General features: G+C 48.3%; 1 protein-coding gene and 1 pseudogene across 3 annotated transcripts in view; both read right to left on the reverse strand.

The window, feature by feature from the left end:
* The window catches only part of PARP4 (poly(ADP-ribose) polymerase family member 4), a 1988214-nt gene that overhangs the window by 819593 nt on the left and 1141445 nt on the right, over nucleotides 1-27176 (reverse strand). The gene's annotated exons all lie outside the window — the stretch shown is intronic.
* LOC147698629 (cerberus-like) lies at nucleotides 21007-21600 on the reverse strand (annotated as a pseudogene).

Raw genomic sequence — 27176 nt, forward strand, 5'->3', positions numbered from 1 at the left:
TCATTGTTTATGAATCGTTGTTGAGGCCACTCGTTATTTAAAAATCGTTGTTTAGGTCGTTTCCCCAGGTTACCTATTTAGGTCACCTCCTGTCTAAGGGGGGACGTGCACTCACACCAGCCCACATTCAGATCATTTTAGACACTCCTATACCCCACACTCAGAAGGATGTCCGTGCACTGATTGGCCTTACCCTTTTTTTTGTAGGCAGTTGATCCCTAGTTTTTTACACATTATTAAACCTTTGTTGGCCCTTTTTGACTACAGACACACCGATGCCTTTCCCATGGACTACTGAATGTCAGAATGCTTTTCAACAGTTACGTCACGCTCTTTGTTCTGCACCAGTATTAGGAACTCCAGACTACACTAAGGACGCCTTCGGCGTGGTACATAGCTTTGCCCAACTTTGGAAAGAAAGAGGTTTTCTCACTTGACATGGGACACAAATAGCACAAGGGGGATTAGTACATAATCTCCTTACTGCCTTGACATATCCTAAGAAAGTGGCAATTGTTAAGTGCAGTGCACACAAGAAAGTGACTGACAAAATAGGAGCAGGCAATGCCTTTGCAGACTACACAGCTCGTGAGACTGCAATGCAACAAAGTACCACATCTATATATGTAGTTAAAGCACAAGTTACTACTTGTGTAACGATATATCTGTAAGAGACATTAGTTAGTGATAGATTCCTTAACTCAGACTGGATCCGGAAACTTTTGCGTAGAAGTACCCTTGCGCGTCGGTAGGCGTTGTCTGCGGTTCCGCGTCTGTCGTCGGCGTCGTGAGCGCCATGATGACGTCGTCGGAGTACTTAGACGCCGCCTCCGCGTGCTGACGTCAGTTCTTAGACACAGCTTTTCCGCGCCAGTAACGCAGAGCTATGCCAAAAACCAACACTGGTGCCATGAAACTAGGGCCCTGAAAGGGGATGACCTTAACCCTAGATATCGGTTCGCAGAACGGGGAGGATGGGTGGGTCGGTAAGGAATCTATCACTAACTAATGTCTCTTACAGATATATCGTTACACAAGTAGTAACTTGTGCATCTGAAAGAGACACGTTAGTGATAGATCCCTTACCTTAGAATAGATACCCCAGCAATACCAACCCCGGTGGTGGGTCTGCGAACCAATAATCACACCAGAAAGTCCTGGAGGACGGAACGGCCAAAGAAGCCACCCCTCCGGACTTGGCTGTCCAGGCAATAGTGTCTAGCAAACGTGTGCAGCGAGGCCCACGTAGCCGCCTGGCAAATGTCCTGCAAGGGCACACCTCGGCCCAAGGCAGTAGTAGTCGCTGTGGCTCGAGTGGAATGAGCCCTCAGCCCAACAGGGGGTTCCTTCTTCGCCAAGGGGTAACACGCCTGGATACACAGGATGATCCACAGTGAGATGGTCCTCTTGTGTACCGCTTTCCCTTTCTTAGCGCCCACGTAACCAACGAAGAGTTGGTCATCCACCCGGAACTGGCGTGTGCGATCCAGATAGAGTGAGAGCGCACGTTTTGGGTCCAGATGGTGGAGCCTCTCTTCCTCTCTCGAGGGATGCGGAGGCGGAAAGAAGGTGGGCAAAGTGATGGACTGCCCAATGTGGAAGGCCGTGACTACCTTGGGAAGGAAAGAGGGCCTTGTCCGTAACACAACCTTGTCCGCATGGACTGAAAGGAAAGGAGGTTTGCAGGATAGAGCCTGGAGCTCACTCACTCTCCTGGCAGAGGTGATGGCTACCAGGAAGGCAGTCTTCAAAGTAAGAAGGCGAAGAGGACAGTTGTGGAGCGGCTCGAAGGGAGCACACATCAGAAATGTAAGAACCAAGTTCAAGTCCCACTGAGGCATCACAAAGGGAACAGGTGGAAACGTGTGCGTGATGCCTTTGCCTTGTTCAAGTCCCCTATTTACAATAGGGGACTTGAACAAGGATGGCTGATCAGGCAGCCTCAAGAAGGCTGAAAGGGCAGAAAGATAGCCCTTGATAGTGCCCAGAGCAGAGCCCTGCTGGGGAAGAGAAAGAAGGAAGAGAAGAACCTCAGAAAGAGGGGCAGAGAGAGGATCCACAGCCTTTGCTGTGCACCATGCCACAAATCTGTTCCACCTGCAGGCGTATACCGACTTTGTGGAGGGACGCCTGGCTGCCAGAATGATGTTACAGACTTCAGGAGGCAAGTCAAATGGCCTCAACTGTCGCCGCTCAATCTCCAAGCATGGAGGTGGAGACTGGACAGGTTCGAGTGGAGGACCGTCCCCTGCTGCTGCGACAGAAGGTCCTCCTGAAGAGGCAGACGAACCGGGGGATCGACTGACATACTGAGTAGCTCGGGATACCAGTACCTTCGTGCCCAGTCCGGAGCCACAAGGATCACTTGTGCCCGGTCGCGCCTGATCTTCTTCAGCACTCTGGGCAGAAGTGGTATAGGCGGAAAGGCGTACAACAGACCGCAACTCCACTCGCGACGAAAAGCGTGTCCGAGCGAGTGCCGCCTTGGAAATTCCAACGCGAGGAACTGATGACATTGCGCGTTCTCTTCGGTGGCGAATAGATCTAACCAAGGCTCTCCCCACTGCAGAAAGAGACCTTGTGCCACGTCCGAGTTCAGACGCCATTCGTGATCCATCATGCACCGGCGGCTGAGTTTGTCCGCCCTGGCGTTCAGAGAACCTGCCAGGTGTTGAACCACCAGAGTCACACCCTGATGTTCCAGCCATTGCCAGAGGCGCAGAGCCTCCTGGCACAGGGTCCACGACCCCACCCCGCCCTGTTTGTTGCAGTACCACATGACGGTGGTGTTGTCCGTGAACACCTGCACTACACTCCCCCGGACCGAGGGGATGAATGCTTTCAGTGAAGACGAATCGCCCGCAACTCCAAGAGGTTGATATGGAGTCGGGACTCCGCCGGAGACCAGATGCCTCTGATCTCCATCTCTCCCAAGTGGCCTCCCCAGCCCTGGAGGGACACGTCCGTCACAACTACGTGCTCCGGTTGGGGAAGGGAGAGGGATCTGCCGCAGACCCAATCGCGGTCCGTGAGCCACCACTGCAGCTGTCTCACAGTGCCCTCCAAGATCAGGACGTGGTCGGACAGGTTGCCCTGATGCTGGGCCCACTGAAACTTCAGGTTCCACTGCAGAGCCCGCATCCGCCAACGGGCGTGATGCACCAGGAGGATGCAGGAGGCCATCAGCCCCAGAAGCCGCAGCGTCAATCTGACCGAAACCCGGGATAAAGGCTGGAAGATTGGAATCAGAGCCTGTATATCCCGAACCCGCTGCTTGGGTGGGTAAACCCGAAACTGCGCCGAGTCGAGAACCGCTCCGATGAAAAGGAGCTTCTGAGAGGGGCACAGGTGTGACTTCGGCACATTGATGGAGAACCCTAGCTGGTGCAGGAGGTCTGCCGTCGTCTGGAGGTGGCTGACGACTGTCTGGGGTGATCCCGCCTTCAACAACCAGTCGTCGAGGTAGGGGAAGACTGAAACCCCTAACCTGCGCAGATGAGCTGCGACCACCGCCATCACCTTCGTGAACACCCGTGGGGCGCTGGTAAGGCCAAAGGGGAGCACGGTAAACTGAAAGTGCTCGTGGCCTACCGTGAACCGCAGGTAACGCCGGTGGGCCGGCAGGACAGGGATGTGAAAATAGGCGTCCTGCAAGTCCAACGCTACCATCCAGTCTCCTGGGTCCAGGGCAGCAAGAACCTGAGCCAGAGTCAGCATCTTGAACTTCTCCTTCCGGAGGAAGCCGTTGACGTTCCGTAGGTCCAAGATAGGGCGTAGGCCCCCTTTGCCCTTCTTGGGTACCTGAAAGTAGTGGGAGTAGCAACCACGTCCTACTTCTGGCCCAGGAACGCGCTCGATGGCCCCCTTGGCCAAGAGGGCCGAAACTTCCTCCTGCAGAAGCCGCAAGTGATCCCCCGATACGCGGTGGTATTGCGGTGGCATGGCTTGAGGGGTCGTCTCGAAGGGGAGGGAGTAGCCCCTTCGGACGATCTGCAGCACCCACCTGTCCGAATTGACAGTGCGCCAGTGAGAGTGGTGATGGCGAACCCTGCCCCCCACTGGCGTCACATGGGCCGAGAAGCACGGACTAGGAAGGTTTAGAGGCGGATGTTGCGGGGGAAGGTGTGGACTAGCCTCGCCGTTGTCCCCGACCGCCTCCACGGCGATTTCCACGGCCGCCACCGCGCTGGATGTTAGTCTGCGGCGTGTGGCTGGCGGCACGTGTGGGGACGCCCCTTCCGTGGCCACGAAAGGAACGAAAGGCACCCGATTGCTGGCGCGGGGCCGAGAGGCCCAAGGACTTGGCCGTAGCCCTGGAGTCCTTAAAGCGCTCAAGCGCATGGTCTGCCTTGTCGCCAAACAGGCGACGGCCATCGAACGGCATGCCCATCAAAGTGTTCTGGACATCTGCCGAAAAGTTGACGGACCTCAGCCAGGCATGACGTCTCACTGCCACCGTCGTTGCCATCGCTCTGCCTAGCGAGTCGGTGGTATCCAGCCCACACCGGATAGAATATTTGGCTGCATCTCGGCCCTCCACGAGGGCTAGGCCGAGTTTGGCTCGTACCTCCAACGGACACTCTGGCAGCACTTCCGCAACCGTCTCCCACAGAGAGTGGGTGTAACGGCCCAAGAGGCATGCTGTGTTGGAAGACCGCAGTCCCAAACTAAGGGAGGAGAATATTTTCTTGCCATAATTCTCATACCTCTTGGGATTCCCTGTCCGGCGGAGCCGACGGGAATGTGGTCTGGGAATCAGAAGCCTGGATGACCAGACTCTCGGGGGTGGGATGGGTGGACAGGAAACATGGGTCGCCCGGGTCCGGGCGGTGGCGTCTGGCCACGTTCCTATCTACGGGCGAACCCGTAGCGGGCCTGGACCAAGTGCCCACAAGAACGTCCGTCAAGGCCTCACTAAAAGGCAGCAGAGGCTCGGCCGAGCTTGACTGCGGTTTAAGGACCTCAGTGAGGAGGTTAGTCCTCACGGCCGCGACGGGGAGCTCAAGGCCTTGGCAGCCCTCGTCAACACCACACCATACGTTGCCCCCTCCTCCGAAGCCACGGTAGGGGGGGAAACAAAACCAGTGTCTGGAGAGGTGTCAGGCCACTGGCCCCCCCAAGGTCTCCTGCCCAGTCCTCTTGAGACTGACACTCCTTGGTCAGAGGGTCCTCCGACCCCTCCCAATCCTCCTCATCACCCATCTCCTGATACTCAGGGTTGTCAATCAATGGAGCCTGTTCGTAGAAGTGGAAGTCTCCATACGGCGTCGAAAGCGGCGCCCAGCGGCGCCGTTCCGACGTCGGAACAGGAATGAAGGAGGTATCGGGGACGGCGCCGCCCGAGGACGGCGCCGGAGGAGACACCTGACGGACCGACGCCAGGGGGGTCGTAAGGTCCACCGGTGACGGTCCAGAGCCCGAGGAAAGTCCAGCGGTGTCCAGCGGCACCGGGCCCGAAGGCAACGGCGGCGTTGGGGCCTTCTGAACCTGCGGTTCCGGGCCCGAAGGCGCCGGCGGTGTCGGGATAGTGGGGCCCTGCGGCGCCGGGCCCGAAGGCGTCGGCGGCGTCGGGGCCGAAGCCCCCGACCCGCTAGGGCCCCCAGACGGGTCCGCTGGGCCCGAAGGCGCCGCGGAGCCCGTCGGAGGAGAAAGGGACCTCATGGCCATGAGGAAGCGCTCAATCTACTCCGGCGTCGCGTCCTGCCCAGGGACCGAAAGGTGTGGGGCGGAACGTGACGCCCGCGACTCCGAAGGAGCCGCGTGGGCGGTGTTGCCCGAACCCCCGGCCGCGTCGCGCGAGCGTCGGGGGGAGTCAGAAGAGCAATGACGCCTCTTCGACTTCTTGTGCTTCTTACCTGACGACGACTTCGACCCGGAGGAGTGGTGCAGACTCCCGGAGCTCTGGTGGCTCCGTCCCCGCCACCTGTCCCTCGACCTCCCGTGGGACCGGGACCGAGACCTCACGCGGCGCGGGGCCGACTGGAGTTCGAGTCGCCTGCAGGACCGCTCCCGCCTGGCTTTCGAAGAGAGGGCCCGGCAGTCGGAGCAGGCCTTGTCGTCGTGGTCGACGCCTAGACAGGTCAAACACAGGTGGTGGGGGTCCGTGACCGACATCGTGCGGTCGCACTCCTCATAATGTTTAAATCCGGGCATCCCTACGGCACCGATCGGAGTCGTTAGACTTCGAAGAATGATCAAAAAGATCAAAAAGTTAGTCAAAAATTGACTTGGTAATTGCTCTTTCCAGATCTGCGCTGGCCGGCGCGGAAAAAGAAGAACTGACGTCAGCACGCGGAGGCGGCGTCTAAGTACTCCGACGACGTCATCACGGCGCCCACGACGCCGACGACGGACGCGGAGCCGCAGACGACGCCTACCGACGCGCAAGGGTACTGCTACGCAAAAGTTTCCGGATCCAGTCTGAGGTAAGGAATCTATCACTAACGTGTCTCTTTCAGATTCAAAGGCTGAACATTGGCATAATGCCAGGCAAGAGGTCCTTGACTTGCAACAATCTGCCTCTGTTGATGAATTAGATCAATGGTCTAAGGAGGGAACACTGGAAGATGAGGGCTGTTGGAGTAATAAAGATATGACCAAATGGAAGTTACCCACAGCCTACTTATATCCCTTGATTCACATGGCACATGGGCCGGCACATGTTGGACCATCCTCAATAGTACAACAACTTTTGCAAATTTGGGATCATCCTGATATTGCCAGTACTGCTAAAAAGATAGTCCAGTCTTGTCTGGTCTGTCTCCAGTATAATCCTGGAAAGTGAACACAAATTCCAATAGGAGGGTTTGCGACACCAACTGCACCTTTTGAGGTCCTGCAAATGGACAACAGACCCCATTTCATTGGGCAAGTTGTTGAGTATCTCATGAAAGCGTTAAGAATTAAGCAGAAATGTCATGCTGCTTTTCACCCACAATCAGCAGGGCTAGTAGTACGCTACAAACCTTAAATTAAAACTAGCCAAAATACAGGCTTCCACATCTTTGAAATAGCCTGATGCACTGCCCTTGGGATTGCTATCTATTAGAGCGATACCACATACACAATCTGGCCTCACACCGTATAGGGGTTTTTGGAAGGCCTATGAACATTTGGGGAATCCCTAAGCCTCGCCCTATACATGATGTACCCCTTGTATTGATGAGTGCCTATTTGTCCCAGTTAACTGACGGTTTGTCTTCTATTTATCAGCAGGTACGGGAAGTTCTTCCAGACAGGTCCCAGGGTGAAGGCTGCATTCCTTCGTGAGCTCAGCCGCGTTGACAGATCACCACGACATTTTGGCCACAGAAAAAGGACAAGCCACTTCACCTGAAGGACCTGAGGAAGTCTTCCCAGACCACAGGCTCCCTGGTACATCTCGATAACAGCTGCGATCCCGGAAGAAAGACACTTTGTTGCTGAAAAAGACTGTTTGAGCCACTGTCCTGGGTGGTTAAAGACTGATTACAAAGGGGGGTAGACTTTTAGTGACTGCTCGTCTCAACCTCAGTGAAGAAACCGTCTGCCCAGGACCTTAGGGGACCATCTATTTTATTGTTCAACGACGAGATGAACATGCCTAAGGAGAAGAAGCAAACTGCTGCAAGAGTCTGTGATCGAAAGAGTATGTACATTATTGGACTCACTTTGATTGTTGTTATTATTGCTACAATAACATGGGTTATAGTGGGAGTAGCTTCTGCTCGAAATCTGCTGACTGCTACTACTCCTGTCCCCGTTGAACACCATAACTTTACTCTTCCTTATCATGAAAAGAAGCACAGAATGTCCTATCTCAATAACACTTTTATTCAGATGTTGCACCATACACACAATGCTACGAATGTTACTGACTGCTGGGTATGTGGAATGATGCCAGCACATCAGAAAAAGGGAGGAACGCCTTTTTTCCCTTGCCGTTTTCACATAATGGCTCCTGCAGAGCCTGGTTTGCATTGTTGTGGGCCTCTGATGTTGCTAACATTACTTATGCTGATGTAGGAAGACTAAATTTAAATAAAGTGTGTTACCCTGATGAGGAAGGAGATCCACAAGCTAAATGAACTGTATGAGAAATGGAGGAGTATCGTTGAGGAAATTCTTCTGCATGCTATGTTTTCCCTAACACTCAAACAATCAAGGGAAATGTGCCTCCTGTTATTGCTGTTACTAGAGCTCGAGCGGATCTCTGTGTGAGCAGTATTGGCAGTATTCCTGTGGGAAAAAGTGACTGTACTATAATGTTGAACATTACTGGAATAAATAATAGTTGTGTTTGGTCCTCACACAACACCTATTTCATTTGTGGAAGTGAGGTAATTAAAATTTTATATGGCCAAGTATGTCCCCTATCGTGTACCCCAACGTTCAATGTATGTGCCTAACATGCATGCATTTTCCCTCCATGGCCGAAATGATGACGCATATGCATTTGCGTCCAACGTTAGCATGTCAGTTATCAGGCCTTCCATGAAAGAAACGATGATTCTGCTTTTAGGCCTATATTGCCAAAGTCTTTACATGGTGCACGTTTAAAATCGAGATGCACCCGTTTTGTGACTCCGTAGGGCCAGGACCCAAATTCAGCTTCAAGCCTCCTTGCACTCTGAAAACTGTAGCACTGCCTGCATCCTTGAACTCTTGCACACTCCCTGCCCGGCCGAGAGGTGCCCAGCCTGGCCTGCCAAGACAGTATTATGCCTACAATTATCTGTTCTGCTCCATAGAAACGCATTCCTGCCTAAAGAAAAGGATAAACATATTCCGCCTGCAAAAGATAGGGCCTAGCCTTCCTGTCTCCATTCAAGTGATTTACAGAGCTCGCAGCCATAGAAAGCCCACAGCCCCCATGCTATGCATGAAGAAATATAGACACACGCTAGCATTTAATGATGAGCAACCTTTGCCCGAGCGACCTTTAAGTTAGATAGTACTTCCCGGAACCTAAGATATCAGATATTACTAGATGTGCAGGTCGTTCTGACATCCAAGACCTCTCTACTAGCACAAAAGTCAGCCACTCCTGTTTCCCCCAGTTACACGTACATTACACGTCATGACTAGGTTACGCACACAAGTAGGGTAAAGGTTCCAGTTGCCCCTATAGACCCCCTCCATGTATCCATAAGTATGACACACCTTGTGACTCATTAAGGGAACGCCCACATGTACGCCTTTTTTCTACGCCTATGTGTTCTTATCTCTCTCTTTCGCTTGCTCCACCTTTCTCCATGCAAGCCAATGTATGTTTTAACTATAAATATTGTACTCTGTGAAATGAACGTCAGATGACGGATGACAACCCTTCCTGAACCTTAGTGGTGACGGAACCCGATTCTCCCTTCACTGCAGTGACTGTAATAAAGCCCTTCTGAATCGGTTACCACGGACTCTGCCTCTCATTATATGAGTTATCCTTATTAATGCCTAGAAATTATGCCAGGGTATTTAATTTTATTTACCACATTAATTGGCGCCCGAATAGGGACCGTCCCCTTCCCCACTCGCCGGTGATGTAGGTGCAGCCCCCTACCCTTCTACAGCCGTGACGGATCTCAAGTGTACACGACCGCAGGACTTCCTGCTTACTCCCTCAGGCCCACGGAGGAGACGGAGACTGCAACCAGGCATCCACACAAGGGGGTGAGGAATGCGGACTATCCCGACCTGAGCCCAAGACGAGAGAGCAAGGTCCGAGGTATCCCGAGGCCCACCAGCTCCAAGGCGCATGCGTGGTAGTAGCAGCGCAGCAGCGGTAGCAGTAGACGTCGTCGCGAGGTATCGAGTGTCCGAGGCCTTCAAGTTCAAGCCTTGCTTCCCGGTGAGTACCATTATTGGGAACGCATAAAGACGGGTTCATTGATTTGAGTCCGGTAAAGACGTATCTGGGCACACAGGTACGGTCAAGACGTGTCCCCTTCGGTGGGGCACGGTAAAGACGTGTCTCCTTATGAGACCGGTATGGTTGTACTGTTTTGCAGTGCATAAAGTAAACAGTTTTTCAAGATCATGTTCTTTTCATGTACTAGTTAAAATGTATCTGTTTTTAATGTATTAAGTATTGTTGTGTGAATGGTTGTTTTCAGTCTATTTTTGTGTCTATCGTGTTTTCATTAAAGTCAGCTTCAACATGCCATTGTTTTCGAAACTACGTCAGATAGGGACTAGAAAAGGGATTCTCGAAGAGTCAGTTCCTGTTCCGCCTAGAGACACCCCTGGGCATTTTATGTATCAAAAGCATGGGCTAGATGCCATACTGTTCTTAGACTTATGGGTGGACTACACGAAAGATCTAGACGAAAAGTATAGATGGCCTACCTCAGGAACATGGGATGCTGAATGCATTATGAGAGTAGAGGAAGCACTATGGAAAAAGAAATCAAGACAGTCCCAGAAAGATGCTATTGAGTTATGGCGTAAAGAAGCGCATAGGAGATCTGAAAAAGAAATGCATTAAGCAGACAGAGCCAGACAAGCTGGGGAAAAAGCCAGAGAAAAAGAACTAAGGGAAGAGGGAGAACGGGTCAAGACAGAACAAGTAGACCGGGAAAGAAATGCCCTCATCACAGGCATGTATCCTGTCCTCTCTGAAGTACCTAGTAACTTACCGCCACCTCTGATACCGACTAAAGTGCGTAAGCATAGACAGACAGAAGCTGAAGCTTTTATTTCTTCCTATCTAGCGGAGTCTGCTCCGGATTATGTCAATGTAGTAACGCCACCTCCTCTTCCCGTCAATAATCCCAACAATCCTTTTTTCCTCCCTCCGCCCGCAACACAGATTCAGTCTACGCAAGTGCTTCCCCCACCGATTATGAGGGATGATTCAGGACAAGGGGCAGTGGGAGGGGGGTTACCAGCGACACCCCAAACACCGCCACCAACACGGTCATTGCAAACGTTAGGACAACGAACGCCACCAGTATCACCTTATAGGACTGCTAATGTACCCATATCACTTTGTATATACGATCCAGTACCAGGTGCAGGTACCATGCTCATACCTTCACTACGATTAAGACGCGCTGTAGAGTATCTACTTCCGTTACCAGACATGAAGGATCACTTAGACAGAATATACCATTTCATTCGTACGGGGGAAAGGACCCGAGAGTATAGAAAATGCCATGAAACAAAGAAAGATAGAGGTTAAAAATATGATTTTACGTTTTTTAATTAATTGTCTGATCAGGGAACAAGACCAGCCAGGAAAAGGAGTAACTAGAGGTATGATAGAATGGAGTGACAATATATCTGCCGGTAGACATGATACAGTAGGAAAGACGGAATGTATGTACAGGAAAATACGTAAAGAAATTGTAAAGGTACACCAAACAGAGTCTGAAGAAAAAGAGGACTCAGCCTCAGAGGAGGATGACACAGAGAACACCGATAGAATAGCTTATGTAGGTAAAGCACGACCATTCGACAGGCCCATATGTCTTGACTATCGCAAAAAGGGACCCCCTATAAAAGAAAGATTTTCCCTCGAAAACCTGTTCCAAGCTACGGAGAACGCACTGAAAAAACGAGTAGAGTGTGACAGATCCCACACCACACATGAACAAGAATTAGCCAGGTCAGCCGTACAATGGGTGTCTAATTCCAGTATATATAACAGTGATATAGTGGCTCAGACCTTTTTGAGCCTTCCTCCGAATGAACAGCGTTTAGCTGGTATTTACATGGTTCAACACCTGATCACGTTGTATGAAAGTCAATATTCTGATCCCGGTCCCTTGTACAAATTACTGGACGATATACTTTTAGACAGATGGGTAGGTCTAGGTACCGACTTAATTAATGTCATTCTGGATCAACGACATAAGTACGTGACTTTTCTGACCACACGCAATATTCCTGTCCCACACCACGACAGTAGGGGTTTCCACGTAGACAGACAGCACCCCTTACGAGAAGTTCATCCTGTTAAAACAATGACGGTGCACTCCAACGTGTATATGTTTACACACCCTTGACGAAAATGGAAATACTGGAAATGAAAAGAATACTTCCCTGTCATGATAAAGATCCGGGGGGGTTCCACAGTGAATTAAAAAACATTCTCCGCATAGGGGATTACACGTACGCTGACATCATTAAGTTACTGAAAGTACTGTTACCGGCTGGTATTTATGAAAAGCTTAAAGAAAAAGATTGGGAATTAGGAGAGAAAAAGATAGATTGGGAATTACTGGAAACAGAGGATGAAGGACGGCTCCCTGGTACAGGTCTTGGGGATCAAGCAAAAGCATTACCTGAACTCTTGATACAGGTCCTGCCGAGATTACTGACCACTAAAAAGGAAGATTGAGATGCTATTTCAGCCTGTAAACAGAAACCAGATGAAGACACTAGTGATTTTTATTCCAGATTCGAGAAATGTTTTTCTATTAACAGTGGCCTTAAGCCAAGTAGTGAATCATATCCACATCTTTTTGTGAGCAAGTTAGTAGAGAATTCTTCACACCAGATCAAGAATAGAGTACTGAAGGTTGAGAGTACTTGGCAAGCAAATAGTCCTTCCCAGATGTTACAAATGTTACAGTACCACCAGAACAGGATTAGAGAAGAACAGGAACAGGAAAAGAAACGTCTGAAAGATACGAAAATGGAAGTGCTAGTTGCACAATCGGTACCAGCTAATGGAAATAGAAAAGGCACTCAAGGTACTCCACCTGTTAAAGGGAACTGCAATTATTGCAAACAGCCAGGTCACTATGTGAATGAATGTGCTGTCCTGAAACACAATATAGCTACAGGCAAGACAAAGGAAAGACCGCATCCTCCTAGACAGAATAGCACCCCACAGAACACGTCACAGACCGTAGCCTTACCACAACCGATAGCTGCCACACAACAGGTCACGCAGCAAATGTACCAGTATGCACAGTCAGACTATCCAGAATTCCAGCAGTACTCATGAAATAGCCTAGAGAGGGAGGTTGGCTTGCCTCTTATTGAGGTTCCTGTAGATCAAGAAGGTCCTTATGTACATAGTCGTGTATTGGGACAAGACAGAACATTTTTGATTGACACAGGGGCAAGCAGAACTACCATCAGTCATGACGAGGTCCCAGGGGCACCCCTCTCAGGCTCACAGAATGTTTCCCTGGGTTTTTCAGGAAAGCCTATTGTTAACGAAGTGTCAAAGCCAGTTTCCCTAGATGTTGGTCCATTGTCCCGTACTACAGACTTGTTATTGACGAAGTCATGTCCAGAAAATCTGCTTGGTATAAAGACATTGAAAGAACTAGGAGCAGTTATTTGTTGTTCTCCGGAAGGAGTACGATTGTTTTTACGTGATTTTAAGGGACATTATGTTATGAGAGATTTTGACCACCGACTCCAGAATGTACCACAGCATTTATGGGCACAAGGTCCGACTGATGTAGGTTGCATGCACATTTCACCATATCGCGTCACACTCAAGTCAGGAGTAGTACTGCCACGTATCCGACAATACAAGTTACCACCTGATGCCGTGGTTTCATTACTGAAAATTGTTGACGAACTCATTGCTCAAGGAGTGGTAGTAGAAACAGACTCGAATATATGTAATTCGCCTGTCATCCCCATTCTCAAACGAACAGACCCTAATGCACCTCCAGTCTACAGACAAGTGATTGATCTTCGAGAACTAAACAAATGTATAGTACCGCAATACCCAGTGGTCCCTGACATTTCTTCTTTACTGACTGCAATTGATTCCGAAGCGACGTTCTTCACTGTAATTGATCTCAAGAACGCCTTCTTCAGTGTCCCGATACATCCAGAGAGCCAATACCTCTTTGGATTCTGTTTAAATGGACGAAGCTTTAAATTTACGAGAGCTCCTCAAGGGTTCACAGAAAGTCCTAGTATTTACAGTCAAGCATTGAAAAGACAACTAGACAGTATTCACATGCCTGAAAACACCGCACTGCTCCAGTACGTTGACGATATCTTGATTACGGCACGTACTGAACCAGACTGCGAACGTGCATCTCTGACAGTCTTGTACTTTCTAGCAGACAAGGGACACAAGGTGTCCCCTTCCAAGTTGCAATTCTGTGCCCAGCAAGTGGTTTACTTAGGACACTTGCTGTCCAAGAGGGGTAGACAGCTGACACAAGACCGTATTCAGTTAATTGCCAATCTTTCCCAGCCCAGGACACAGAAGGAGGTACGGGCCTTCATAGGCCTCACTTCTTATTGCAGACAATGGATTCCACAGTATGCATTTCTAGCAAAGCCACTCATACAGTTGACAACACAGGAGACAGCCTCTTCGACTGTCCTCCCTTGGACACAAGTACATACACTTGCATTTGAAGAACTGAAAAAAGCCTTATGTCAAGCACCAGTTTTAGCGACTCCTTGTTATAGCAAGCCTTTCACGCTTTTTGTCACTGAACGAGACGGAACAGCATTATCTGTCCTTACACAAGATCATGCAGGAAAACACAAGCCGTGTGCTTATTTTTCCAGTACATTAGATCCAGTAGCCCAGGCTCTGCCTGCGTGCCTGAAATCAGTTGCAGCAACAGCACTAGCTATCAGGCAAAGCGACTCTATTGTGTTAGGCCATCCCCTGACAGTACAGGTTCCACATGCAGTTGAAGTTCTCTTGAACCGAACACAGACACAGCACCTGACTATAGCAAGACTGACAGGATATGAACTGACGCTATTTCAGCCACACATAGAAATCAGACGATGCAATATACTGAACCCAGCTACACTTTTGCCCTCAAGTACAGTAGACACTGCACCACATGACTGTGTGGAAGTAATTGATACCGTGACGAAACCAAGACAAGACTTGACAGACATTGCATTTCCCGACCCCGACATGACACTTTATGTAGATGGTTCATGCATGAGAACAAGCACAGGAGAGTTAGTGGCCGCATATGCCGTGACCACTGATTCTGAAGTCATAGAGACCCATAGAATAGAGACACTGTCCGCCCAAGCAGCAGAGCTCATCGCTCTGACACAAGCATGCATACGGGCCAAGAATTTGAAAGTAAACATTTACACAGACTCACAGTACGCTTTCGGAGTCGTACACGACTTCGGCGTGTTGTGGCAGGAAAGAGGTTTCCTGACCTCTCACGGGACCAAAATTCAGCATGGTCCCCTCATTCAAGCTCTGTTAGAAGCAATACATTTGCCTTCAGCCATAGCCATCATGAAATGCAAAGCACATACGAACGTTACAGATATCATTTCCCAAGGTAACGACTTGGCAGATCGAACAGCTAAACTGACAGCTCAGACTCCAACGGACACGACAAAGACAGAAGCACCATCACTGACAAATAGCATGACAGTCAGGGATCCCTCACAAGATGTACTAGACATACAGACACATGCCACTCCAGACGAGATAAAGAAATGGACCGAACAAGTAGGGGTTCAAACTGACCAGGGTTGGATGACAAAAGGCAAAGCAACATGGTTTCTACCAGACTCTATGGTTCAAGTAATCATAAACACGGCACATAGTCCCGCACATTTAGGAGAAAAAGCTATGCTAGACAGTTTACAGAATATTTGGTTTAACAAGCACCTGCGTGCAGCAGCAAAACAGAAAGTACGCAACTGTATGATCTGTTGCCAGTTCAATCCAGGCAAAGGCATTCCGGTGGAACAAGGTGGATTCCATCCCCCTGACCACCCTTTTGAAGTCCTCCAGATGGATTATATCCAGATGGACAGATGTCGAGGATACAAGTATGTTTTAGTAGATGTATGTGCACTTTCTCGATGGACAGAAGCATATCCAGTCCCAGATTACACTGCCGTGACAACTGCCAGGCAGTTGGTTCGAGAGTATTTCCCACGCTATGGGCTGCCCCGTGTCGTGTACTCAGACAACGGCCAGCCGTTTTCTTCTGAGTTAATGAAACAAGTATCTCTTCTGTTAGGGTACCAGTGGAAGTTCCATTGTGTACGACATCCCGAGGCAGCTGGACTCGTAGAGAGACACAATCAGACACTCAAAACAAAGCTAGCGAAAGTCTGTGCAGAAAAAGGCGTGGATTGGATGGTAGCCCTGCCGGTTGCCCTCTTTTACATGCGTATGGTAGCTCATTCTAGAACAGGTCTGTCCCCTTATGAAATAATTTTCGGCAGACCGCCAAATATGTGGGGTACGCCGATGCCCAGAAAAATCACTGATGTTGACAGTAATATGCAGACGGATTACCTGGCTTCCTTGATGTCTGCACTCCAATCTTGTCGTTCACAGGTTGCTGCTGCCTTCCCCGATAACACCCAAGTGAAAGAGCACGCCGTTGTTCCAGGAGACACAGTTCTCGTGCGAAATTTCGACAGATCAAGTCCTCTCGAGCCCCGCTGGAAGACGCCCAAGCTTGTACTTCTGACAACAAGGACCGCAGTGAAGGTCGAGGGAAGGAAAGGTTGGCTCCATGCCCAGCACGTGAAGAAAATCCATGGGAAACCAGAGACTGCTATTAAAAATAAAGACTGCCTTGAAACCAGTGACTCAAAGCCCCCTTTGCTAGAGAAAACTCCGCAACAGGAGTATAAACTAAAACTACGGTCTAGTAAGTCAGACAGTTTAATTGTTTAAGTCCCTCTCGGGTGAATCGGTTAGACAGGTTTCTGACATGAGCATGATCGTAGATCAGAATAGTACTAGACAGAAAGATAAGAGAGAGAAATATTGTAAAACCCTGTGCAGCAGATGTATAGTAACTCTGATTATTATGTTCCTTTTGAGTATAACTGTTATATGTATCAGCTTGATACTACATGTTTTCTTTCCTCCTATTGTTTCACATATACATTCTTCTTTCAATGACACTGCAGAGCACACATTCAGTGACTTGCCACCTCATGAATTGTCATATCGATTAGCACTACGTAACAATACTTTTATTCAAATGTTACACCATTCTCATCAGGCCAGCAATGTAACGAATTGCTGGGTATGTGGCCGTCTCCCACCCTACCAGAAAACGAAGGGAGTTCTGCCTCTCTTTCCTTTCCCGTTTTCGCACAATGGCTCGTGCGGAGCATCGTTTGCTTTAATGACATCATTAGACAGAAAGCCCAACCAGAATGAATGGATATATGGAAACTTGAACAAAGTAATGAATGAAGCATGTTTTCCAGACACAGATGGGTTTCCCCAGAGAAAAGGAACAGATCTAGAAAACGAAGTGTACGAACAAGGAAATGCTTCCCTTAACTTTATGATTTTGAATGTCCAGTCCGAGAAAAACACAGGTCCACCGTTCATAACAGTCTTACCAGTCAAAGGTGAATTATGCGTCAGAAAACAAGGATCAGTACATTTAGGACACAGTGATTGTAATACTGTAGTCGAGTTCAATGATAAAGGAAAGTCTACATTCAAAGCTTCCCGCCATTCATATTTCATTTGTGGTCAGACAGCCTATATTCGTCTACCAATAGACTGGGGTGGGACATGTTATATAGCGTTCCTTTTGCCACCAGTTTTTCTAGCCCCATCCCATTATCATCGAGATTCACGACTAATACATGTTAGACACAAAAGGGAGATAAATTCCCCGATTGTTGACCAAACTGAGACAGCTTGGGAACAATACAGAGATTTCATTAAAGGATATTTCTGGTTCATAGGTCCCGTCCAAAACAGTAAATTAATACGCAGGTTAACAAGAACCCTTGAAGCAGTTATAAACGAGACTACATCTGCTCTGGCTAACTTAACAGAAGAGCAGTCAGCTATGAGACTTGTTGTTCTTCAGAACCGCCTTGTTTTTGACGTCATCCTGGCAGATAGGGGCGGAGCTTGTAGAGTGATCGGATCCAGTTGTTGCGTGTTTATTCCAAATAACGCGCCGTCCGTATATGCAGCTATAACAAGACTCCACAAGATAGCTCACGAGATACATCAGAACCCAGGCACATGGACTTGGTCCGGTTGGTTCTGGAATGTGATTTCAGCATGGGGATGGACAGTACTGTCATTCCTAGGAATGGCATTGCTCGTTCTATTCAGTTGCTGCCTCTGTTTACAATGTGGCCCCGCGATTTGCGGTCTGTGCGCCACTGCCTGTATTCCCCATCCACGTATCCAGAAGAGAAAAGAAGAACAAATGATGCAGTATGACCATATACAAGGTCTTATGCAAATAGATGTGACTTGAAGGGAACGTAGGGGACAAGGAGGGAATGAGGTAATTAAAATTTTAAATGGCCAAGTATGTCCCCTATCGTGTACCCCAACGTTCAATGTATGTGCCTAACATGCATGCATTTTCCCTCCATGGCCGAAATGATGACGCATATGCATTTGCGTCCAACGTTAGCATGTCAGTTACCAGGCCCTCCATGAAAGAAACGATGATTCTGCTTTTAGGCCTATGTTGCCAACGTCTTTACATGGTGCACGTTTAAAATCGAGATGCACCCGTTTTGTGACTCCGTAGGGCCAGGACCCAAATTCAGCTTCAAGCCTCCTTGCACTCTGAAAAATGTAGCCCTGCCTGCATCCTTGAACTCTTGCACACTCCCTGCCCGGCCGAGAGGTGCCCAGCCTGGCCTGCCAAGACAGTATTATGCCTACAATTATCTGTTCTGCTCCATAGAAACGCATTCCTGCCTAATGAAAAGGATAAACATATTCCGCCTGCAAAAGATAGGGCCTAGCCTTCCTGTCTCCATTCAAGTGATTTACAGAGCTCGCAGCCATAGAAAGCCCACAGCCCCCATGCTATGCATGAAGAAATATAGACACACGCTAGCATTTAATGATGAGCAACCTTTGCCCGAGCGACCTTTAAGTTAGATAGTACTTCCCCGAACCTAAGATATCAGATATTACTAGATGTGCAGGTCGTTCTGACATCCAAGACCTCTCTACTAGCACAAAAGTCAGCCACTCCTGTTTCCCCCAGTTACACGTACATTACACGTCATGACTAGGTTACGCACACAAGTAGGGTAAAGGTTCCAGTTGCCCCTATAGACCCCCTCCATGTATCCACCCACTTATGACAGACTTTGTGACTCATTAAGGGAACGCCCACATGTACGCCTTTTTTCTACGCCTATGTGTTCTTATCTCTCTCTTTCGCTTGCTCCACCTTTCTCCATGCAAGCCAAATTATGTTTTAACTATAAATATTGTACTCTGTGAAATGAACGTCAGATGACGGATGACAACCCTTCCTGAACCTTAGTGGTGACGGAACCCGATCCTCCCTTCACTGCAGTGACTGTAATAAAGCCCTTCTGAATCGGTTACCACGGACTCTGCCTCTCATTATATGAGTTATCCTTATTAATGCCTAGAAATTATGCCAGGGTATTTAATTTTATTTACCACAGAAGGAAAGGTTATTACGACCTACCTATTGGTTGGTCAGGTAGCTGCTTTGTGTCCTTTTGGCTAACACCTGTGTTTTTGGCACCTGCATCCTACCATACAGACTATAAACTGTATAATGACATTTCTAAGAGCCGATTCAAGAGGCCAATAAATAATGATGAGGTGGATCAAACTGATACTGCACTGCAGCAGTACGTTGACTTTAACGTGGGACTATTCTTCTTTATTGGTGCGGCCTTAAACAGCAGGAAGATCAGGCGTTTGACACATGTAGAGGCTGTAACCAATCAGACAGCCAAGGCACTTGGAAATATCACAGAAGAACTACAAATTGCGACAACTGTGGCGCTCCAAAACAGGATGGTCCTCGATGACATCCTGGCCGACCGTGGTGGAGCATGTTGCATCATTGGGAGCAGCTGCTGTGTGTATATCCCTGACCACGCCCCTTCTGTTTTTATGCAATTTCCATAAGGCACAAAATAGCCACTGAAATCCATCAGGATTCAGGAACTTGGACAGGATGGCTATGGACCATGTTTACTGTATGGGGCTGCAAATTACTGTCAGCTCTATGTATATTTGCTGCAATTGTTTTCATTTCTTGCTTATGTATTCAATGTGGCCCAATGCTCTGTTCCCTTAGTATTTCTACCAGTACCTCGTGTATACCGACTAAACAAAATGCTACGAATGTAAATGCTCGCTTAGCAATGGACCAAGAATTACTGAATTAATGCAGATGGATGTGCACATTGTTTTCCGTATTCCCTCAAAAGTATAGGAAGATGTCTTCAGCATATGCTAAAAGGGTCCTCTGTGGAAATCGCAGATAATCTCTGTTAGCATAAGCTGAAACCATCTTGTTTGTGGCATCCATTTTGTCAGCTATGTAATTTTCCCATCCTCTGCTCTCGTCTTTTTCCCTGCCTGCGCTGTCTATTTTAGTTGACTTCGTGACTCAGTTAAAAGCAACATGCATGCTAAAGGGTTTGTAGCTGCTAGAACACCTGGTCTCAGACTCAACTGTCAATCTCTTTGTGCTGTCATAAGCACTCCTGCTCCCCCTCCCACTTTGCTGACTAAGTGATTTCCCATCTGCCCATGTTTGATGGTAACTATTCCTGTGTATGCTTGTACCTTCTATTTGTAACTACATGCTTACCAGTGCAGAAAACTCTGTATATAAGCACCATGGTCAATGTATTCAAGAAACTACCTCCTGGAACACTTGAGGGAGTTGTATGGATGTGGTCTAACTCATGAGTGAATGAACTTGTCATTATGAATTTCAGCTTCAGTGTCAATCTCTATTTTGTTAGTCTAAGGACCTGTGGACAGAGAAGGGTGAACCCTGTACTGGTGTGCCCCTAAAAAAGGCACATTTCCACACCATAATGGATTGTACAACTTTGTTTACGCCATAAGCACGTCATGCATGTTGGGTTACAGTATGATACAGAATGGAATTGCACGTTATGTTATGCTGCTCTATACGATAGGGTGCCAAGATTTTCTATGTGTTATGTTACTATGTTATGCTTTGATAACTTAGTATATTATTGTGCTGCAGTACGGTCTGCCATTGCTGGTTTATAGATTGCAACAGGCAGTTAGAAATCTGCTTCAGTGCGTTAAGACATGAGGGAGAGAAGTGGTAAAAATGTAGTTTATACAACCATCACCAAGAAGTCTCTTACCTGGGAGAAGGGCAGCGTGAGGCAGTTTTCCTGCTGCATCTCCTACGTTTTCATGGGCAGAGCCAGCTCCACAGAGGTAGAGTTCCTCCTAAGCTGGAAGTGGTTCCAAAACTTCTTGCCGTTCTTCATGTCTGTGGGCTCATTCTTTCTCTTCATGGGCTGGGGGGAGAAGGGTGGAGGAGGCGGTGGGAAACCGTTGCTCAGAGCCTCTAATGGAATATTTTCGGTGGCTGGAATTTCCCCGTTGCACAGGCTGCTTTTCAGATGAAGCTCTATGGGGGGTAGGCTCAGCCTGGCCTTTTTTCCTCTCTTCTGGCATCTTGATTTTTGATGGACGTTAGGGCTCAACAGCCAGATCAGGCCCACTGTGCTGCAGCATGTCTTTGAAGGCACTGGGCTCAACCACCAAAATGCAATGCATTGGCCTTCACTCCCTTCCGAGTAGGACCTGGTCCTGGTAGGACAGCTGTCAAACTTGCTGTCTCATTTTACCTGCAACTCTCTTCCCAGCCTACTCTCTTCTAGCCAGGTCATTACCAAAAACTGAAACAGCAGCAGAAGCATCTGGTTCTCCTCTCTCGCTTCAAGGCCTCAGGCTATGTCGGGACCAACTCTTTATACCGGAAGCAGGGGAAAGGACTTGTCAGAGTCCAGCCTAAATTCAGAATGCAGCAGTGATGCATTAACTGAAATTTCTTTCTGTGTTTGGAAGGCTGGCAACATATTTGAATAAACCTGTCTAAAAATAAACAATACAATACAGAATTAAATGGCCCTGCTGGATGTTTGAAGAATAATGCGCATGACTGTGTTTAGTTTGTGGTTTTGTTGCTACAGCATGCAAGCTAGGACTTGCCCTGACATGTAGCTCTTTGACTCTCATGTTTGGGCTTGCAAGTAGCGGGTGACCCTGGTGCCAGGAGGTGCTCTACTGTCATGCAGGATCTATCTCACAGGCCAATTCTCTGCTGGCCCTCCCCTAGTCTCTTCCGGTTTTATTTTGTCACTTATTTCCCCCCAGTATGATCTGATGCGGTTGGGGGAGCACAGTTAGTCCACACTTGGGGTTTGTACCCTCAGTTCTTGCTGTGTTATATTTGGGAGGGGAGACACTCGTAGTAAATCGCCATGTGTGCTGCACCCAAAACACCCCGTTCATCCACCTGCAGCCCTCTGTCAGCCTCAGACGTTATCCCGGGGAAGCCACCAGGAAAGCCAGTCGCGTCGGGCTGCCCTTTACTAACTCCTCGATGCAGGTCCAGCCCCGGTGGCATCACTTTCAAGCCAGCGGCCACGCACCTGCTCTCCACTGCACAGGCCCAGCTCTGTCTTCTGGTGCTGTCAGCCTTCGATCTCCCGCCAGACGCCACAGCCCATCTCGGCAGAGTCTCCGGGGTGCAGACAACATGGCTGCCCTCCTCCGACCTCTCGACACAGGCATGCGCCCTCTTTTCTTCGGCCCAGTGTTGCATCTAAGCTCACCTTTGGTTGCGGCTACTTCGGTCCGACGGCCGAGTCGCTGGATGTCCCCGGGCAGGAAAAGGAGGCACTCGCTGGCTGCACCGCTCCTGGTTTGTCACGACCCAGGCATCACAGCTCTCCGACTCTCACCTCATTCCTGCGACGGTGCAGTCTTCAATTTGACGGCAATCTTGCCATGGCACACGCCAGGGCTGGTGCCATCTTCCGACTTTTCGAAGCACAGCTCGAGGTAAGAGGGAGTGCCCCTGCACCGCTTGGGCTCCACTCCCCCCCCCCCCTGGTTAGATAATTATTTGATGACGTTAAAGCGTACTTTGCTGGCTTTGGAGCTTCATTCAATGCGCGAGGCCGTACCTGATACAGTTGCTGGAGGTACAAATGGGGTCTAGCATGTGGCCTGCGGTGTGCGTGGGGCCGTGGACAAGTTGGGTGAGTCTGATGTTGTCTATGCTGTGAAGGAGGTTTGTAGTGTTTATGTTATTGTGTTGATCAAGATTGAAAGTCGCTGGGGAAAATTTAGTTGTTGGAGTCTATGGAGAGGGGGAGCGATGAAGTATGCGATGAAGCTACAGAAGGCTGGATGTGCTCCAGGAGGATGGTAGGCGAGGGTGCCCCAGATCTTGGTTTTGCTGTCAGTTTGGAGTTGGATGTTGAGGTGTTCCATGGCTGCGATTATGTCATCATTAGTGGTGGTTCACTGGATGGATTCCTTGTGTATGATGGTGATCCCTCTGCCAGGCTTGTTGTTGTGGTGGGAGATCTTGTATCCTACGGGTATTGCAGTGGCGATTTTGGGCACGGAATTGGGGTTGAGCCAGGCCTCAGTGAGGAAGAGGACATTGGGTGTAAGGGTGGAGATGAGGGCCGAAATCTTGGTGGTGTATTTGCATTGTGTGCGTGCGTTAAAAAGGGTACAAACGAGTCAGTGTTTTTGTTCAGGTGGTATCTGTGGTGTGTTTAGGGTGGGGCTGGTTGGTGGGCTGGTGTGTGTGTTGTGCCAGGTGAAGTTGCATTGGGTGCAGGTGAAAGGTCCTACTGTGGAGCATAGGTCAGCCCGGTGGCAGGTGCCCAGTTCTTTTCGTAGGTCTTTCACTGCTCCCTTTAGCTGCTCCCATCACATACCTGCCACTACCCTCGATGTCATTGTGGTGTTGTGTAGTTGTCGCCCAGCCAGTCCTCTCGGAGGCCATCTCTGGTCCCTTGTGAGTGTCACAAAATCAAATCGTCCTACATGAGCGTCCCTTGTCACCTGTCGGAAGAATCAGCATTTATGTGTGCTTGTTTTTCATGCTCCTCTGCCTTGGGGGTTCCCTTTTGGTGTGCTGTGGCCCTAGACCTTTGTTTATGTCAGGGAAGAGGTGGTGTAGGGAGTGCTAGCTGCCCATTCATTGTTTCAGGCAGCCTCTGCCATTTTCCCCAAAGCTGACCTCAAGGGGCCCTCTGCTCGATTATGGCTCTGGCCCCTGAGTTGTATGCTTTGCATGCCAGGCCTACAAATTACTTTGTTTTGTGCCAGGGTGCTTTAGGTTTTCTTATGTGGCCATTACTCTCAGTGTCATTTGAATGGCCAGAGTTGTGTCCTGGCTAATGCTGCTCTGCCTCGGCATGGTGCTGTTTTCAGACAGGGATGCAACTGAAGGAATGGGAGGCAGGTGCAACCCAAGCAAAAGCTGCAACTCGTAGAACCCCCTCAAAAAAGCGTGAGTACTTCTCCGCCCCTTATTCTGTGTGAAAATATTATTGCCTCCCAGCTCTCCCCTGCAGATGTGCTGAAACTCCCAATTAATGATGAGGATGCTTTTTAGACACTTTAAAGTGGAACTAGTAGATTATATCCAAATATTTAAGATGCATGTGTAGATGAAAGAAAAAAGTATTACCAACCAAAACGTTTTTGTATTCTTATTTTGCACTTCACTCAGCGGCTTCCTGTTGTTCTCTGGAAGTTCTCTGTTAGAATTATAGTTTTTCCTGCATGTATTGGCTTTTGAACAAATTTTCCTCTGTAGTTTGTACACTTTTAAGAGCTAGCTTTTTATGAACATTGTTTGGGCGTTTTTCAATCCAACAGTTGCTTTTCAAGTTCTGCGTTCACTGCTCAGCTTTACCCAAGGACTTCATCTCAATGTATCTGTTAACGCTGATTGGTATTTTTAGCTTTCAGGCTGACTACCTCATCAGCTTCTCTGTAAGCATGGGCTTGCTGTACTTAATGGATGGGACTCGGTGTGTGCAGCATTAGTACTTGTGGGAAATGTGCAATAGGCAGTCTGCTTTCAGTGGTTGGGTTAGTATCACTTGTGTTTTAACTTGCTACTAATTAACATACATATTGCTAATCAAGGGAGCGATCATGTTATCAACCTCAGAAAGATGAAACCTTTAAAGAACAGGACCTGAATCGAACTTGTGATGAAGTCTAACAAATTTCTGCGGTGCATTCATTACTCTTCTGAGCCACACAGGACCCGTTTGCCCCGCCTCTCCTAAAAATATTTTCACAGCCTGTGTCTATATATGTCACTGTGTTGTGATTTTCTGACGTTCTTTGAGGGGAACTTCATATGTTTTTCCTATGTGATCACTGGCTTACATGTCCGTTTGTCCCCACCTTTGAGTGCTTTCTGTGCAAACCCAGGGTGTAGTGCTGGGACCCCTATTATTCAACTTTCCTCCTAGCAGCAGGAGACCGGAGTCATTTGACACTCCCTCTCCCCCAAAAGCATTAGACTCTCGTGAGTGTAGCCTTTGTTTTGAAAATCCTGATCAGACAGTTTGAGCAGACCCCTTGTTGGGTTCTGGTTCTAGGCATTCTTGTCAGGAACGTTCCCTGCGTGGAACAGAGGGGGAGTTCCAGCCACGGCAGTTGCTGCCGGGGAGTCAATTCTACTGGACCTGAAATAAACAAACTCCTAACTTACTTGATTTGGAGTCTCTTCCTTTCACTGGCGACGATCGGGAGTAGTTTTCCAGTCTCCCCACCGACGGCGATCCGGTTACCGGCAGTCCTGCTTCCTCCTGCCCGTCAAGCACCACCAGCTCCTGTGATTCGTTCGTGATTTGTTTCAGCCACGTTACTGACCTCCGTCATCGTGGCAAGCTTTGTAAGCTTTGTTTCCCGCTGGTCGTTTTCAGGATCTGAAGATTTCCTAAGGTACTATTTCAATTTATTATCCAGCGCGCGATCGAGCTTACCTCCTGCTCTCGCGTCATCCCTGCATCACGCACTGCGTGTAACCTTGCCTGACTTCTGTGACGTGCACCCAGCGTACCAACGTTGCGTGCACCCATCTTGGCTTCCATTCTCCATAGCATCCGGCTGTAATCTCTCGCTGACGCGCACTGCTTTCTATAATTACATGCGTGCAGCCTCAACTACCGGCTCTAAACTTTCGCTGAAGCACAAAGCTTTCAACAATTACATGCGCGCAGCATCTTGGTTATTCTATTGCTGATGCGCACAGCTTTCACCTTTATTTTGCGCATCAGCAACGATGTTTTGCATATTTCCCTCTGGAGTTAAGCTCATTACCAAGTCTTTCCTTGTTCTTTGTTGAAGTTTCCTTACAACGCTGTGCACACCACTGATGCACCCAGTTATTACCTTGCGCAAAGGGTTGTTTTCTGTGTTTGCTTTCTCCGCTGATGCGCACAGTGTATTTTTAACATATGCATCGTTTCTACCATGATTTGTATTATTTTTGTTTGCCTCTCTTGCTGATGCGCACAGCATATTTTCACCTATGTGCATCATTTCAAGTATATACATATTTGCCTTTGTAATGTGCATCGCTGATGCACTCAGTTAGTTATTATTTCTAAGCGCTCGGTGCCATTTCTTGTTGTGTTTAATTCATATTGTTGTGGCAGCAACTCACCCACACTTTAATATAAATCGTATTTTGGCACCTCCACCATTTTTGCAAAATACAGGTACTCCACCTGTTAAATGGGAAGCATATTTGGAGGCCAAAGATGGTGAAACTTTTACTTAAAAAAAAAGAAAGCTCTTTTAATTTACAATCTTGGTTCTGAAGCTAGAAACATTTTAAAAACTTTACCTCCAGAAATAGTCAGCACTGGTGAGTGGTGGCGACAGTGGTGATTCTCTACTTGTTGACGAATATGCTTCAGTTATTAAAACTTTGGACAAACGTTTTTGCCCTAAATGGAACATTGTTCTTTAACGTCACTTATTTCTTCAACGTGCTCAAACTCCTGGGGAGTCTATTGATGATTATGTTGCGGCTCTTAGGATTCTAGCAGTCAACTGTAATTACAGAGAATTCAGAGATGAGATCATACGTGATCAGCCGGTTGAAAAAACTTCAAATGAAAAAATTCAAGAAAAGTTGCTTGCATCTGATGATCCTGATTTAGAAACTGCTCTTACGTTGGCCAGAAGTATCGAACATTCCCAATTTTGTGTTAAAGAAATGAGTAGCTCTTCTTCTACTTCTGAAATTAAATTATTAAATGCAAAATCTGTTTCTAATCCAGTAAAATCATCATCTTCCAACATTCCTAAACCGTCTAAACCATCATCCATCAGTTTTCTTCGTCCTTCTTCTTCTTCAGTTCCTTCCAAGAGTAAACCTGAACAGAACGACGTAATATGTTTCCGTTGTGGTAGCAGGTCTCATCTGAGTAATGCCAAA

Source organism: Lissotriton vulgaris, chromosome 8 (assembly GCF_964263255.1).
Source record: "Lissotriton vulgaris chromosome 8, aLisVul1.2, whole genome shotgun sequence".
Classification (NCBI taxonomy): domain Eukaryota; kingdom Metazoa; phylum Chordata; class Amphibia; order Caudata; family Salamandridae; genus Lissotriton; species Lissotriton vulgaris.